The 13,521-nt window shown below is 55.4% G+C and overlaps 2 protein-coding genes across 3 annotated transcripts in view; one reads left to right on the forward strand and one right to left on the reverse strand.

The window, feature by feature from the left end:
* Nucleotides 1–1,924, reverse strand: part of MAPRE3 (microtubule associated protein RP/EB family member 3) — a 50,467-nt gene extending 48,543 nt beyond the window's left edge. The window contains exon 1 of one of the 2 annotated variants that reach the window (XM_056126120.1): nt 1,842–1,924. The gene's annotated coding sequence lies outside the window, so the exon portion shown is untranslated. The remainder of the gene's footprint in view (nt 1–1,841) is intronic. The other variant, XM_056126112.1, reaches the window with a different exon arrangement.
* The window catches only part of PREB (prolactin regulatory element binding), a 247,032-nt gene that overhangs the window by 147,637 nt on the left and 85,874 nt on the right, over nt 1–13,521 (forward strand). The gene's annotated exons all lie outside the window — the stretch shown is intronic.

Here is a 13,521-nt window from a genome sequence, read left to right on the forward strand (position 1 = left end):
GATTTCAAAGGCGAGCTCACCCACATAAAAACCGCCGTTCTGCTGGCAAGGCGGGAGCCCGGAGCACGGCAGGCGCGGCCCCCTCGCCCCCGCCCCTGCCAGCCAGCCTTGACACATTTTCTTGCTTCTTAATTCACAGCTCTCCAGCCCCGTCCTATCGCTGATTCCCAAAATACCCTCCCGACAGGAGGAGCAGTTCTGGGCACAGCTGTCTCCTGCCCTGCCTGGGTATTTGGGTAAGCCATCCGACCCGGGGTGGGGGGACCACACAGAAGGAATGTGAGTCTTCGGACCCACCGTTCCCGCTGTCTGCAGGCAGGTGCATCCCGCCAAACCCCACGCTGGCATCCGACACCCAAAGGCACAGCCTGGCCGCGCGGGGGGCTGCAGACTCCCCCAACTTCGTCTCTATGTTTAAAACTAGGGCGACAGCCGTCTTCGGCCGCTGTAAACTAATCTGATGGGCATGGGGGCAGGGCGGGGCGCAGGGGAGGCTGCCAACAGGCCATGATTGAGCACAGTTTCAGGAGCGGAACCCTTCCTTCTCTCCGTGGCCAGGCCAGAAACTCCAAACTAGTGTCTCTTTTCACCTGGATCTTCAAAAGCGAGGCACGTCCCCCCCCACCCCATACACACACCTCCTTTTGCAGCCCAAGTCCTGTTGTAGACCTTAACTGGTGATTTACATATATTTTACATTTTTAGAAGTGCAGTAAAATCTAGAAGCTGGAGGGGGTGGGGGAGAGAATCAAAGGAAGTTGGCAGGGCAGTTTGGTAGTTAGGAGAGCTCGGTCCAGGCATGTTTACTCAGAGACAGCTTCTGAAAGGCACCAACTTTAACTTTCGCTCCGTTTCCGCTGGAAAGGGGAAAAAACCCGTTTGGGACCCTGGTCTCTTGCTGGATCGGGGAATGCAAGATGAGCAGCTGGACCAGCAGCAAACAAAACCAGGGAGTCTCCCAACTCTGCCCGAACCCCAATCCGGTGACAGCGCCCACAAAGACTCAGAGCTGCAGGAGACCGGGTGGGGGTTGCTGGCATCAGAGCCAAACTACGGCAAAACCTCAGCGCTCCTTTGGTTCACACAGTGATGAAACGAGGGCCCCGTTCTGCCACCTCTCAAACACACACCTGGGGATGCTCTCCAGGCCGTCCCCCCAGCTGCTCGTCATCCGGGTGGACACTGCAGGATGCTTATTCACAACAACGCAGGAACCCCAACTCCCCACGGCCACGCGTCCTCCCCTGCCCCAGGGACACAGCTCGGTCCACTGGAAGGCCAACCATGCACTGGGTGGGGGGTGGGGGGTGTTCGCCAAGCAGGGAGGGGTTCCCGATGGGCCCCCATCCTCCGCCAAACCTATTCCGAGCGCCCCACGAGCTGTCAGCAGCACCAGGCCGACCGCGCACCAGGCCCCGAGGTTGGAGCCGCGACAACGTCCCGGTCCCCCATCTCCCTTCCTCCTTCGTGCCCGTCACTCCGGGTCTGGCACACGACTGCGAGAATGCGGGGAGGCCGGCGCTGGCAGGCCCCAGAGGAATAAGGACAAGGGCGGACGGAAGCAGTTTGGGGGTGGGGATGGGAGCGGGGCGGGCGGTCAGATGCGGGCGGAGATGCGGGCGCGCCGCGGGGAGCAGCGGGAAGGGGACCCCCGGCCCCTCCCCGCGCAGGTGGGTCCGGACGGCGGGCAGCGCGGGGGAGTGGCCGGGCGCGCGGGCGAGGGCTCGGCGGGCCGGGGGCGCGCGAGGGGGGCGCCCCGTCCCCTCCTCCCCCCACCCCGCGCGGGCCCGGGCCTCCCGCTGACTCAGCCCCGCGACGCCCGCGGCCGCGGCGGGACTCACGGTGCGCGAGGGGCTCCGGCGGCGGCGGCGGCGCGGGCGGGCGGGCGGGCGGGCGGCGGCGGCGGCGGCGAGCGCTGCGGCGGCGGCGGCGGCTCCGGGGCGCGGGGTCCGAGTCGAGGCCGCCGCGGTCTCCGGCTCCAACGCACCGAGACTGCGGGGGAAGAGCGCAGTGCGCAGGCGCCGTGCGGCCGCCGCTGTCAGTCCGGGAGGGGCGGGGCCGGGGCCGCGCCGTCGCCTGGGCAACGGCGGCCGCGCGCGCGCGGCGGCGGCGGCGGCGGCGGCGGCGGCTGCGGGAGGTCGGGCCCGCGGCCACCGTCCCCGGGAACGCCGTCGCCGCCGCCGCCCGGAGCCGCGCCTCCTTCGTCGCTCAGCCGGGAGCAGCCCCTGCCTTTGCCCTTAGCCACGGGGTGCACGGCGGGCACGACCGCGGCTCCAGCTCCGGACCCCGCGCAGCAGGCACGGGGGCTTCCATCCCCCCTCGCAGGCGGCCACCGCCGCCGCCGCCTGCGCCTCCGACCCACACCCGGTGCATTCGCCGCCCCCGCATCGAGTTCGCCGGCGCAGCGACGCACGCGGGGCCCCTGGGCTGCGGGCCCCACGCACGCTGCTCCCGGCCGCGTCGGCCAGCGGGGCCCGCGCGTCTCCGCCCTCCACCCGCGCTCCGCAGTCCGCCGCTGCCTCCCAGCCCGGTCCCTCTCGCGTCGATGGTGTTTCCAGGTTCCCGCTTCCGAGACCTCGTCCGCAGCGCCCCAGTTTCCTAGCGCCTCCTCTGCTTCTCCGTGCCTCCTCCTGCCCGGCCTCCAGCCCCGTGCCCAGGGTGCCGGCCGCTCCCCGCCCCGTGGATCCGTCTTCAGCTCGGTTCTCTCCGTTCAAGGAACTTCTGACTTGCCGTCCCTGACTTGCTTCCCAGGGGAAGGTTTTTTTTTACTTTTTGGGTCACAGCCGGCGATGCACAGGGGTTACTCCACTCCTGGCGGTGCTCCGGGGACCATATGGGATGCTGGGAATCGAACCCCGGCCGGCCGCGTGCAAGGCAAACGCCCTACCCGCTGTGCTATCTCTGCAGCCCCTTCCCAGGGAAGTTTTAAGTTCACCCCTGACCACCTGCTACAAACCTTTCTTCCGCCATCCAGCCCGGGTTCCACTCGCTCCCGGATCTGCATCACACCCTTGTGTTCAGGAATTCTGTCCTTTCATCCCGCCCCCTCAGCATCTGGCACAGAATGTGGCCCCACAGTTCGCAAAGGGACTGAGTCAATGTAAAGACAAAGGTCTTCATTCTTGCTCCCTTCCTCTGCCCTGCGCACCCCTAGGTCTCCATCAGCATCTCAGGCTCCTTTAATTTTGAAGTGCTATGACCATGACCACACTCCCCCTTCCTTAGCTTCCCTAGCTGCGGGTGCTCAGAGAAAATTCCTGGCTTTCTGCCCAGGGGCCACTCCTGGCAGTGCTCAGGAGACCATGTGAGGTGCCAGGAATCCAGCAGAGGTTGACTGTGTGCAAGGCAAGCACCTTAACCTGGGTGCTCTCACGCTTCCCCCTCTTCCCACCCAAACTGTGGTCATCTAATCAAGGACACGCTGGCCTTCTCTGCCTTCCCTGCCTCCCCAGTCCTCTTTGCTACTGGCTTCTGACTATTTCCGTGATGTCAGTTTCCTCCCTGGCTCCGCCCTCCTTCCTGACCTCCACCTTCTACCTTCCTCATCTCCCCGCTTTCCTATGGAGCCTTTTACACAAACATCCCTGGGTCCCACTGGGCTTGGAGACACGCGGAGGTCCCGTTCTCTCTTTGGACATCCAGGAGTAAGAAGTCACTGGCTTGCATTCTCTTCGGAGTCTCTGTCAAACTCCCAGAGCTCTCACCCCAGAACTCCTGTCAAAACCCCCCGTTGAGCCCATTTTCTCAGGGGGAAGGAGAAGACAGGTGATGGCAAAGTGAAAAAAGAGACATGTGGCCAGAGCTGTAGTACAGCCGGTAGGGAGCTTGCCTTGCACACGACCAGTCTGGGTTCCATCCCAGCATCCCAGATGGTCCTCGGAGGCGCTGCCAGGAGTGATGCGTGAGTGCAGAGCCAGGAGTATGACACAGCCACACCGAGTATACAGCTGGGCGTGGCCCCAAACAAAAACAAACACAGGGAGGCTGGAGAAGCAGTGCAGGAGGGAGACCGCGGGCCTTGCATGTGGCTGCAGAGCCTGCGGCTAAGTTTGAATCCCCGGCACCTCACCCGATTCTGTGAACACTGCCAGGGGTTACTCCTGAGCACGGAGACAGAACTAGCCCCTGAGCATTGCCAGGAGTGCCCCCTCCCAACAAACAAAAGACCCTCTCTTCTACTCAAACAACGCTCAGAAAGAAGAGGGGTGCTTGCAAGAAGGGAATCCCCACAACAAATCGGTGGTTTAGGACAACAGGGCAACCCGCTCCTCCAAATCAACGCAGGGAGTCAAGAGCCTCAGGATTCACATTCCCGCATTTCTGCGTCACAGTCACGAGTGAGAAGCAGCGATGGCGGAGGTCACACAGGCAGGAAGTGAGAGCGCAAGGGAGGGTATGTGTCTGGAGCAGGGCGGAGGGTCAGAGCCGCATTTTGGATAGGGCATGTGATTAAAATTCCTTCCCCCCCTAAAAATGATAGATTGCTTGCATGAGAGCCTCGTTCCAAAACCACGTCAAAGGTTTCCTCCATGTGACAACGGGTCCCTCTTGAGTGCCCGGTTCTACTTTTAGCTCTTTTCAAATGAATAATGAACATGGTCGGTAACTGTTACCAGCACCGAAGTCTCTGCTAGCCGGGGCAGCTCTGCGCGTTCTAATCTAACATCTAGCCCAAGGGTCAGGGCCAATGACCGAAGAGGTGATGCGTGCACATGCGCAGCTGTGCGGGGGCCCACCCAGCTCCCTGCTCCAGCACCTATGGGTGTGGCCCTGTAAAGCATCACCTGCTGGTGCTGAGCCAAGCTCTGTGGGGAGTGGCCCCCACCCCCAGCACTGCTGGGTGTGGTCCCTATAAAAAAATCATGACAAGGGCCCAGACAGATAATATAGCACAGTGGGTAGGTTGCTTGCCTGGCACGTGGCCGACCTGGGTTGGATCCCTAGCACCCAATATATTCCCCCAGAGTCCACAGGAGTGAACCCTGAGCACAGGGCAAAGTGTAAACCCTTAGCACTGCTAGGTTGCTGGGTGTTGGCCCCTCTGAAAAAAAGGCAAAGAAAGAGGAGAAAGAGAAGGGAGAGATGGAGGGGGCAGAGGAAGAGAAGGAGGAGGAAGATGGAAAAAAAAACAGGGAAGATTGAACACAAGCTCAGGGAGATGGTGATCAGGAATGCTTCCGGGGGCAGAGAGATCTTTGATGATGAGCCCAGGGCTACCCCCACCCAACTGTGGGGCCTGCAGTGCTGGGCAAGGAAGAAGTAAAGGGTTTTGCTTGCAGCCCCAGCTCTTTGAGCCATCTCTCTGGCCGGCGATCTTCTTTCACCCCTTGGCTTTGCACCTACACGATTGGTTCCAGCTTCGCAATGACTTGAATGCGTTGAAATCCTAAATCTCTCATTCACCACCCTTCTACAGGCAAGAAAACTGTTTCTCCACTGGCAAAGAGTGAAAAACGATAGTAAAGATCTCAGCACGTATGTCAGAATTCAATGGAATCATAGGTACCAAAGTATGTAGGACAATGGTGTATTGAGACTATTCAAACCAGCATCGGTTAGGATTTTTATTTAAAAAGTAAGGTGTTGAGATCTGGGCAGGAAACTCATGAGGCTGACGGTATGCTTTGCGTGCAGAAGACCAGGGATATTCCCAGCACCACATGGCCCCAGAGCACGACTGGGAGCAACCCCCAAGCATTGAGCCCAAAGTAGCCCCAAACAAACCATCAAACAGACAAAACTGAAGCAGTGAAGTGTTGGGCTGGGGAGATAGTTCAGTGAACTTCCTCGTAACGGGAAACAGGTATTCATTCTGCTCCTACTGCAAACTGCCAGCTGGGGAAAGCAAACCATCCTGTAACCTCCCTGGTCACCTCCAGAGGTTGGTCTCATGTCAGGGGTGCAGCAATAGTGCAGTGGGGAGGGCATTTGCCTTGCACATGGCAGGTTTTCCATATGGTCCCCCAAGCCCCACCAGCAGTAATTCCTGCGTGCAGAACCAGGAGTAACCCCTGAGCAACGCTGGGTGTGTCCCCCAAACAAACAAAAACAGAGATTGGTCTCATGTGAACGACAGAGGTCTAGAGGAAGTTACTTACGTGGACTAGCCAACTTGCTAGTGGACGGTAGAATTGCAAGTTTGACCCTGAAGCCAACACACAAACCCAAACTTCTTTCACAATCTCTTGTCTCCTACTTTTTTTTTTGTCATTTAAATATGACTTTCCCCCAACTCATCGCCCAATGCACGACCTTGGTTCTATTGGGCCACAGCCAATGTATGCCAGGGATTTCTTCCCACGTATATAAATGAGCAGGTGGAGAAACAGGTGAGAAATCTATAGTTGCTACATAAGTACATTTAGTGAAATTTGTTTTTTAATTATTTTAGTTTCCCTAATCTGTTTGATCAACGAGAGGCTATTTTATTCTATTAGTGTTTATTCCTTCTCGGAGAGCCTGGCAAGCTACCGAGAGTATTCGATATGCCAGACACAGTAACAATAAAGTCTCCAATGGAGACGTTACTGGGCCCGCTCGAGCAAATCGACGATCAACGGGAGTGTTTATTCCTGGACCTCTCAAGCAGGGCTTCCAGGGGCCTGGGGGCCACTCCAACTATTGCTGAAGGAGATTAAGACCCGCGGCACACGTAGCCCTGTGATGCCGGAGACCAGGCTCAGGCCTGGCATATGCTGGCGTGTGCTCTGCCATTTGAGCTGCCTTCCAGCCTTAACTTAACCCTAAAATTGGAAAGAAGCAGCTTCCCAGGGTAGACAGTCCTCCATAGTTCCTCAGTTCACAGCTGACCAGGAGCGGTCCTGGGGGCTGGCATGACGTGGTGGTAACCTGGCTATTATCTGCTTTTTATTAACCAGTCTCCTGGGTTAAGTTAATTTGAATGCCTTAGGCAAAGCAGCGGTCACAGATTAGTTTAAAGCGCCACCTGGAGGCCACTGTGGGTACTACCGCGGCAGGGGGTTCATCTGGGAGCCCCAGGACTGTGGGAACAGAGAAGTGGAGGGGCAGGGGAGAGTGAAGGCAGGAACTGCCAAGGCCCTGGCTTCCTGCCTCCCACTCCCTGGCCCTCCACTCTAGCTCTAGCTGCTCCAGGCTGAAGACATGGACCATGGGAGAAGCATCTTAACCTGGCTGCGCTGCGTGAGTGAGGGCTCGAGTAACCAGAAAATACCCTCTTGGGCTTGAGGGACAGTCGAGGGGTTAAGGCACTTACTTGCACACAGATGACCTGGCTTTGATTCCTGCCACTGCATATGGTTCCTAAGGGTCTCCAGGGGTGACCTCTGTGCTCAGAACCAGGATGAATCCCTGAGCGTAGGTGGGTGTGTGTCCCCCACCCCCACCCCCACAATTTTTACCCCCCTTTCTTAGAGGAAGCAACAAAACCTTTCATTCCAGGAGAGAACAGACCTGCACCTCACTGAGCAACAGTTAAAGAGATTTCAGCTCTCCACCAGTCTTAAGTTAAGAACCTACAGCAGGGGCGTATGGTGCCGCCAGCAGGTCAGTCTGTACCTGTGAGGCAAGTGCATCAGCAGCCTGATGGCGTCTTAAGACTTCCAGATACTCCAAAATTCCTGCTGTGTCTTTGGCCAGACACCAAAAACTTGGGGCAAAGTTTAGCAAGAAAGTAAACGGCCAAAGTTAGGTATGTGGGAGACATACCCACAAACCACCCCAGCTCAGCTATATAATTGGAGGCATGGCCTGTCTGGTTCCTGACCGGACTGCTTAACGGCCATGATCCCAGAGACTCAGAAACAAATCTCGAAACCCATCTGGCCCATAGGTAGGGGGAGGGTGTGGGATGGGGGTATACTGGGGTTTTTGGGGGTGGAGAATGGGCACTTTGTGAAGGTATGGGTTTTTCACTGTATGACTGAGACTTAAACCTGAAAGCTTTGTAACTGCTCTCATGGTGATTTAATAAATAAAATTATAAAAATTGAAAAAAAATTAAAAAAAGAACCTATAGCAGGCTGGGGAGGTCATGCAGGGGCATGCCCTGAGGACTGCCAGAGGTGGCCTGGGTGGCTGGCAGAGCCGAAGGGCATCAAAGGGCATTGTAAGCTTGGGTCCTTGCATTGACCGACAGTCCCAGTTGACTGTGACTCCGGGGCCAGCATCCCTCCAAATCCCCAAAGCACAAAAGAATCATGACATTACCATGAACTATCAGCGGGCAGGAAGGCCTTTCTCCTCCCTGGCTCACTCCTGGGAGGAAGTTGCCCCCAGAAACTCCTTCCTAGCGGGGCTGGGGCCTGGAGGAAGCTCCTTGTGGCTCTTGGCCGGGCTCCCAGGACAGAGGCCGCTTGCTGGATGTAGCTGCTAGCTGGGAGGCTCAGACAGGTGGAGTGAAGAAATGGGAAGGGAAGGGAAGGGCAGAAAGGGAGTGGAGGAGCTGAAAATTCCCAAGAGGAGAAAGGGGAGTGTTGGCTCCTCCACGTACGTCGGCGCCCTGTGGTGTCTCTGGAGCCCTCTGAGAACCCGCCTCACAAAAGGTAGGGCCAGGCCCACAGCATCTCTGCTCTTCACCTTAGCGGGCCTGCCGGGAGCATTCCTGTCCTGATGAAGCGAGAGCTTCTGGGTGAGGACGCAATTTGGGTGACACCTGTGTCCACGGGTGTCTTGCTCAGTCGGGGGCTCTGTCTGCCTCCAGAAAGCCCAGCTGACCCCTCTCTGCCTGGTGGGAGAACTTTCTCTGGCCACCTCTGACCAGAAAACTTCGCTCTGCAGAACGTGTAAAAGTTAAAATATTCATTTGAATTGACACATAATAAAAAGCACAGATGCGTGTCAACTACTGGCAACCACTTCAGTCAAGAACAGACCTGCACCTCACCCAGCAACAGTTCAGGGGGATTTCAGCTCTACTCCAGCCTTAAATTAAGAACCCATAACAACCTGGAGAGGTAGGGGCCCGAGGGGCTGGAGCGATAGTGCAGGAGGTAGGGAGCTAGCCTTGCACGTGGCCGACTTGGATCATACCTCTAGCACCCCATAAGGTTACCTGAGCCCGCCAGGAGTGCTCCCTGAGCAAGGTGTCCATCCTGAGCACCACAGGGTGTGGACCCCTCATAAATTAAAAAAAAAAGTCTGGGCAAGATAGTACTGGGCTGTGCTTTGTCCCCTGCCAACCTCAATTTGATCCCCTGCACTGCTAAGGGCCCACCAGCACATCGGGGTCCCTCCTGAGCATGGAACAGCCCCAGAGCATCAGTGCGTGTGGCCCCCTCAAAAAAACGACCTAGCTGGAGAGAACTCAAAGGACTGAGCAGATTTTGCATGCAGGCAGCCCCTGGCACAACCAGGGTCCCCTAGACAACCCCCAGGGACAACACCCAGGCACAGAGCTGGGAACAGCTCCTGAGCACTGTGCCAGGTTTGCCCCTCAAACTCTCCCCGCTCAGAGATCTTCCTTTCACCCCAAGGGCATGCCTGTGTGCCCTCCCCACAGTTTCTCTCCGCACTCAGCATCGTCAGGCTTTCTATCTAGATTAGTCTCCCCTATTGTTATTTATGTATTTGGTTACTGGGCTGGAGCAATAGCACAGCGGTAGGGCGTTTGCCTTGCACGCAGCCAACATGGGCGACCCGAGTTCGATTCCTCTGCCCCTCTCGGAGAGCCCGGCAAGCTACCGAGAGTATCTCGCCTGCACGGCAGAGCCTGGCAAGCTCCTCATGATGTATTCGATATGCCAAACACAGTAACAACTGTCACAATGGAGACTGGGCCCGCTCGAGCAAATCAATGAACAATGGGAGGACAGTGACAGTGACAGTGATTTGGTTACTGTTGTGGGGGCTAATGCCCAGTGCTTGGGGCCCAGCAGTCTTTGGGGTGGGGGGCAACAGGGCCAAATTTGCTGTTGTTCAGGGAGGCCCCATGTTGTGTGGAGACAGAACTTGGGTTCACTCCTGGCAGGGCTTGGCAGGGGGACCTTGCTGGGCCAGCAAGGCAAATGCCCTACCCACTGTACTATCTCTCCCCGAAGCCCTGGGTGCCACGTTTATGCTGAGGGTGAGATCTCTGGAGAGGAGCGTGCCCTGGGCCCGAGGGACGAGACTGTGTGCTCAGAGCCATGGTTCTCACACACCTGGAACTGTTCAGACACGTGAATTCCCAGGTCCCTGCCTGTACCGAGTCAGGAGTCGGGGTAGGCACAGCTGGGCGGGGCTGGGGAGTTGGAACGCTTTGAGGGAACCTGAGTGGGGTGCAGGGTCGAGGTCATGTGCAGTGAGATGACTGCTGGGTCTGTGAGCCCCCAGGCAGGACAGCTGGGACCAGGGGCCGGGGAGACATCTTCAGGGCGGGGCTGTGCACCTCGCCCGCACAAGGACCCGAGTTGGATCCCTGGCGCCACACAGGCCTCCCGAGCACAGCCAGGTGTCGCTGCCCCTCACACACCTGGGCCTGAGAAGCTGCAAGGACAGGCTTGAGCACTGGACCCCCAACCTGGTTGGTCAAGAGGCACTGAGAGTTGGGGCCAGAGCAATAGGACAGTGGGGAGGGTGCTGGCCTTGCATGCAGCCAACCCAGGTTCAATCCTCGGCTCCCCATATGTCCCCCAAGCACCTCCAGGAGTGATCCCTGGAGAGCGGCAGAGAGCGCCTCCAGTGTTCTCAGAATTTGAAAAAAAAATAAGAAATTTTTAATTTAGGAGTCTGGGAGATGGTCCGCAAGGGGGGGTCCAGGAGGGGGTCCTGAATTATCAAAAATTAATTTAAAAAAGTCCTGGGGGTGGTGGTGAAGGGGACTCCATCCTGCCCCCTATAACAGAGCCAGGAAGTCAGCTTCAGAGAGGTAAGGCACTTTGGGCTCAGGAAAAAAGAGTGAAGGAAGAGGGTCCAGGAGGGGGTCTGGGAGGGGCTCCTGGAGGGGGGCCGGGACAGGGCCTGGGAGAGGGTCCGGAGGGAGTCTGGGAAGGGGCCTGGGAAGGTCTGGGCTGGTGGAGGCACTTCTGCCATGGGACTAAACTGCCATGTTCTGGCCCAGCCTCTGTTGGGATGTGGTGGAAATTTCTGCAAATGCTACAACAGACGTGTATGAGGGACCTGCAACCTCGGAGAACTCAAGGCTCTGTCTTGCAAATCCTTTCGTCTTCAGTTCTCTGTTCCCGAGTGAGGGCCACTCTTGGTGTGGCGACCATGGGCCAGCCTCTCTCCTCCAGTGCAGTCAGAAGGAAGCAGACGCCCCTGCGGGCCAAACCCTCCTGCTCCACTCTGCACCCTCCAGGTGACCTTCCAGGGGGGCCCCGTTACTTCCTGCTACTCCCGCGGCAGGGTCCTCTGTTCTCCATCCGTCTCTGTTCTTTCTCATTAGCTCAGTCTGTGGGATCTCACCCTCAAGTGAACTCCCAGGAAAGGGCTATTAAACTTCACACTGTCGTTGGGTGCAGAATTCTAGGCAGGCAATTATTTCTCCTCAAAATTCAGGAAACATGGTTCATTATCTTTCATCTTCTAGTATTGTTTTGTTGTTGTTGTTGTTGTTGTTTTGTGGAGCTCAGGACATTCAGGGTTTAGCTCTGTGCTCAGGTGTGAGTTGTAATTATATGTGACTTGTAACAGTGCTGGGAGAACCACACAAGGTGACAGGAATCAGAGTGCAGTTGGATGCTGGATAACCCCAAGTGTTTTAGGCTTCATCAGTGAATTGCCCCTTTGCCTCCGCCCAGAGAAGCTTACAGTGCTCTTGCGAGCACCCCTAGTCCCTCGAGTTTTTCTTTAACCTTTCCTTTGTGCTTCATCTCTCCTTCTGTTAGCTACTAAATCCCCCATGTCAGGTTTGGTTACTTATAAAGTCAAACCTACCGGAACTCTGGACTTTGTATTTGCAGTGAATTACTTGCTTTTCTCTTTCCCCTATCAGATTTTACTATGGAGCAATGTTCTTTGCTTCAACACAGAAAGATCATTAATGCTATGCACTTAATATTTGGGAGTTAATTGACTCTGAAATATATCTACTCCTGGACATCCGTCATGTCTAGTAATCCATAATTACTTGACTCAGGGTTAAGTCACCATAGTTCCTAACACCCCCAAAAGCTGGGTCCCACCGAGGGATCTCTGGATGGACCCGGAGCAAGCAGCAAAGCTACTCCAGCCTCGATACAGTACAGTCTAGAAAACATAAAGCATGGTCTTGATAATGACTTAAAGACAGAATAATGACTGTCTTAAATGACTTAAATGTCTTAAATGTCTTAAAATTACTTAAAAGACAGAATCCCACGGGATAGGAAAAGCTAAAGCAGGACTGAGAACTTAGTCTGGGATTTACGGTAAAAGCCCAGCCACTAAGGTTTGGATTCTATATTTTTTTTACTGTGTCTATCCAAATAACTGCAAATATTAAGAAGAAGCAAGCTTAATTGTTTAATATGTACTAGCAGCAAGGGAAAGAGAAAAAAAGAAAAACAATAGATGCTTGTCACCACTGAGAGAATTTCTCATATAGTCTCAGACAGAACATCTCGAGTTAATCTCCCCAAAGAATTTCCTCGTTCAAAACGCTTTACATTGTAAATGATCAATCACACTTACGTGCAGTCCTATATCTCATCCACCCCCTTTGGATGTTCTATAAGTATGCATTCAGTTCTGAATTAAATGTCCACTGTCCACTGTCCATTGACCTGAATCAGTCTGTGGTCCCATCTCTTTGTTCCTCCACTAAGGGATGCTGGGGAGGAGGTTCTCAGCCACTGAACGTGTCATACCAAGGACCACCCCCGCCCCCGCACCACACACACACACACACACACACACACACACACACACACTTTTCCTTATAGTTGGCCGTGTGTAACAGGTGCTTTAACTCCTTTTCTCTCTCTCTCCAGCCCTCTCCTGATATTTTTGTTGACAAATCAGGTGGCATTCCATTTCCAGTCCTTTGGTCAACTGGTGTTGGCTTTCTTTTGTAGCTCTCAAGACCTTACTTAGGAACGCCATCTCAGTCTGGAAACTCATTCTTTGTTTGGGAATCTTGTATGACTTCTTTGATCAACTGTTTTTTAAAAATTCTTTTTCTTTATTTTGTTTTTGCTCGAGCGGGTTTTGGAGGGGGGGGTTGCACGCTCAGTGGTGCTCATGGATCCCTCCTGGCAGTGCTCAGGGGACCATCTGAGGTGCTGAGATCGAACCTGGATTCGATGCATGCAGGGTAACCGCTTTTCAGTATTCTTATCTCGGGAACTGCTATTAGACTCACTGATTAGCTCCATTTTCCTGTTTACTTTTGTTTGGACTTTTTTTGTTGTTGTTTAGATTTTCCTTATCTCGGGGTCAGAGAGATAGTGCAGTGGGTAAGGCGCTTGTTTTGCATGTGGCCAACCTGGGTTCAATCCTGGCATCCCATATGGTCCCCTGAGTATCGCCAGGAGTAATTCCTGAGTTCAGAGCCAAGATTAACCCCTGAGCATTGTCAAAAACAAAGAAAAAAATTTTCTTTATCCTTAAGACGTAAGGGGTGGGGGAAGAGAGAGAGAAAGA

The sequence above is a fragment of the Sorex fumeus genome, unplaced genomic scaffold (assembly GCF_029834395.1).
Source record: "Sorex fumeus unplaced genomic scaffold, SorFum_2.1 ptg000006l, whole genome shotgun sequence".
NCBI classification, from domain to species: domain Eukaryota; kingdom Metazoa; phylum Chordata; class Mammalia; order Eulipotyphla; family Soricidae; genus Sorex; species Sorex fumeus.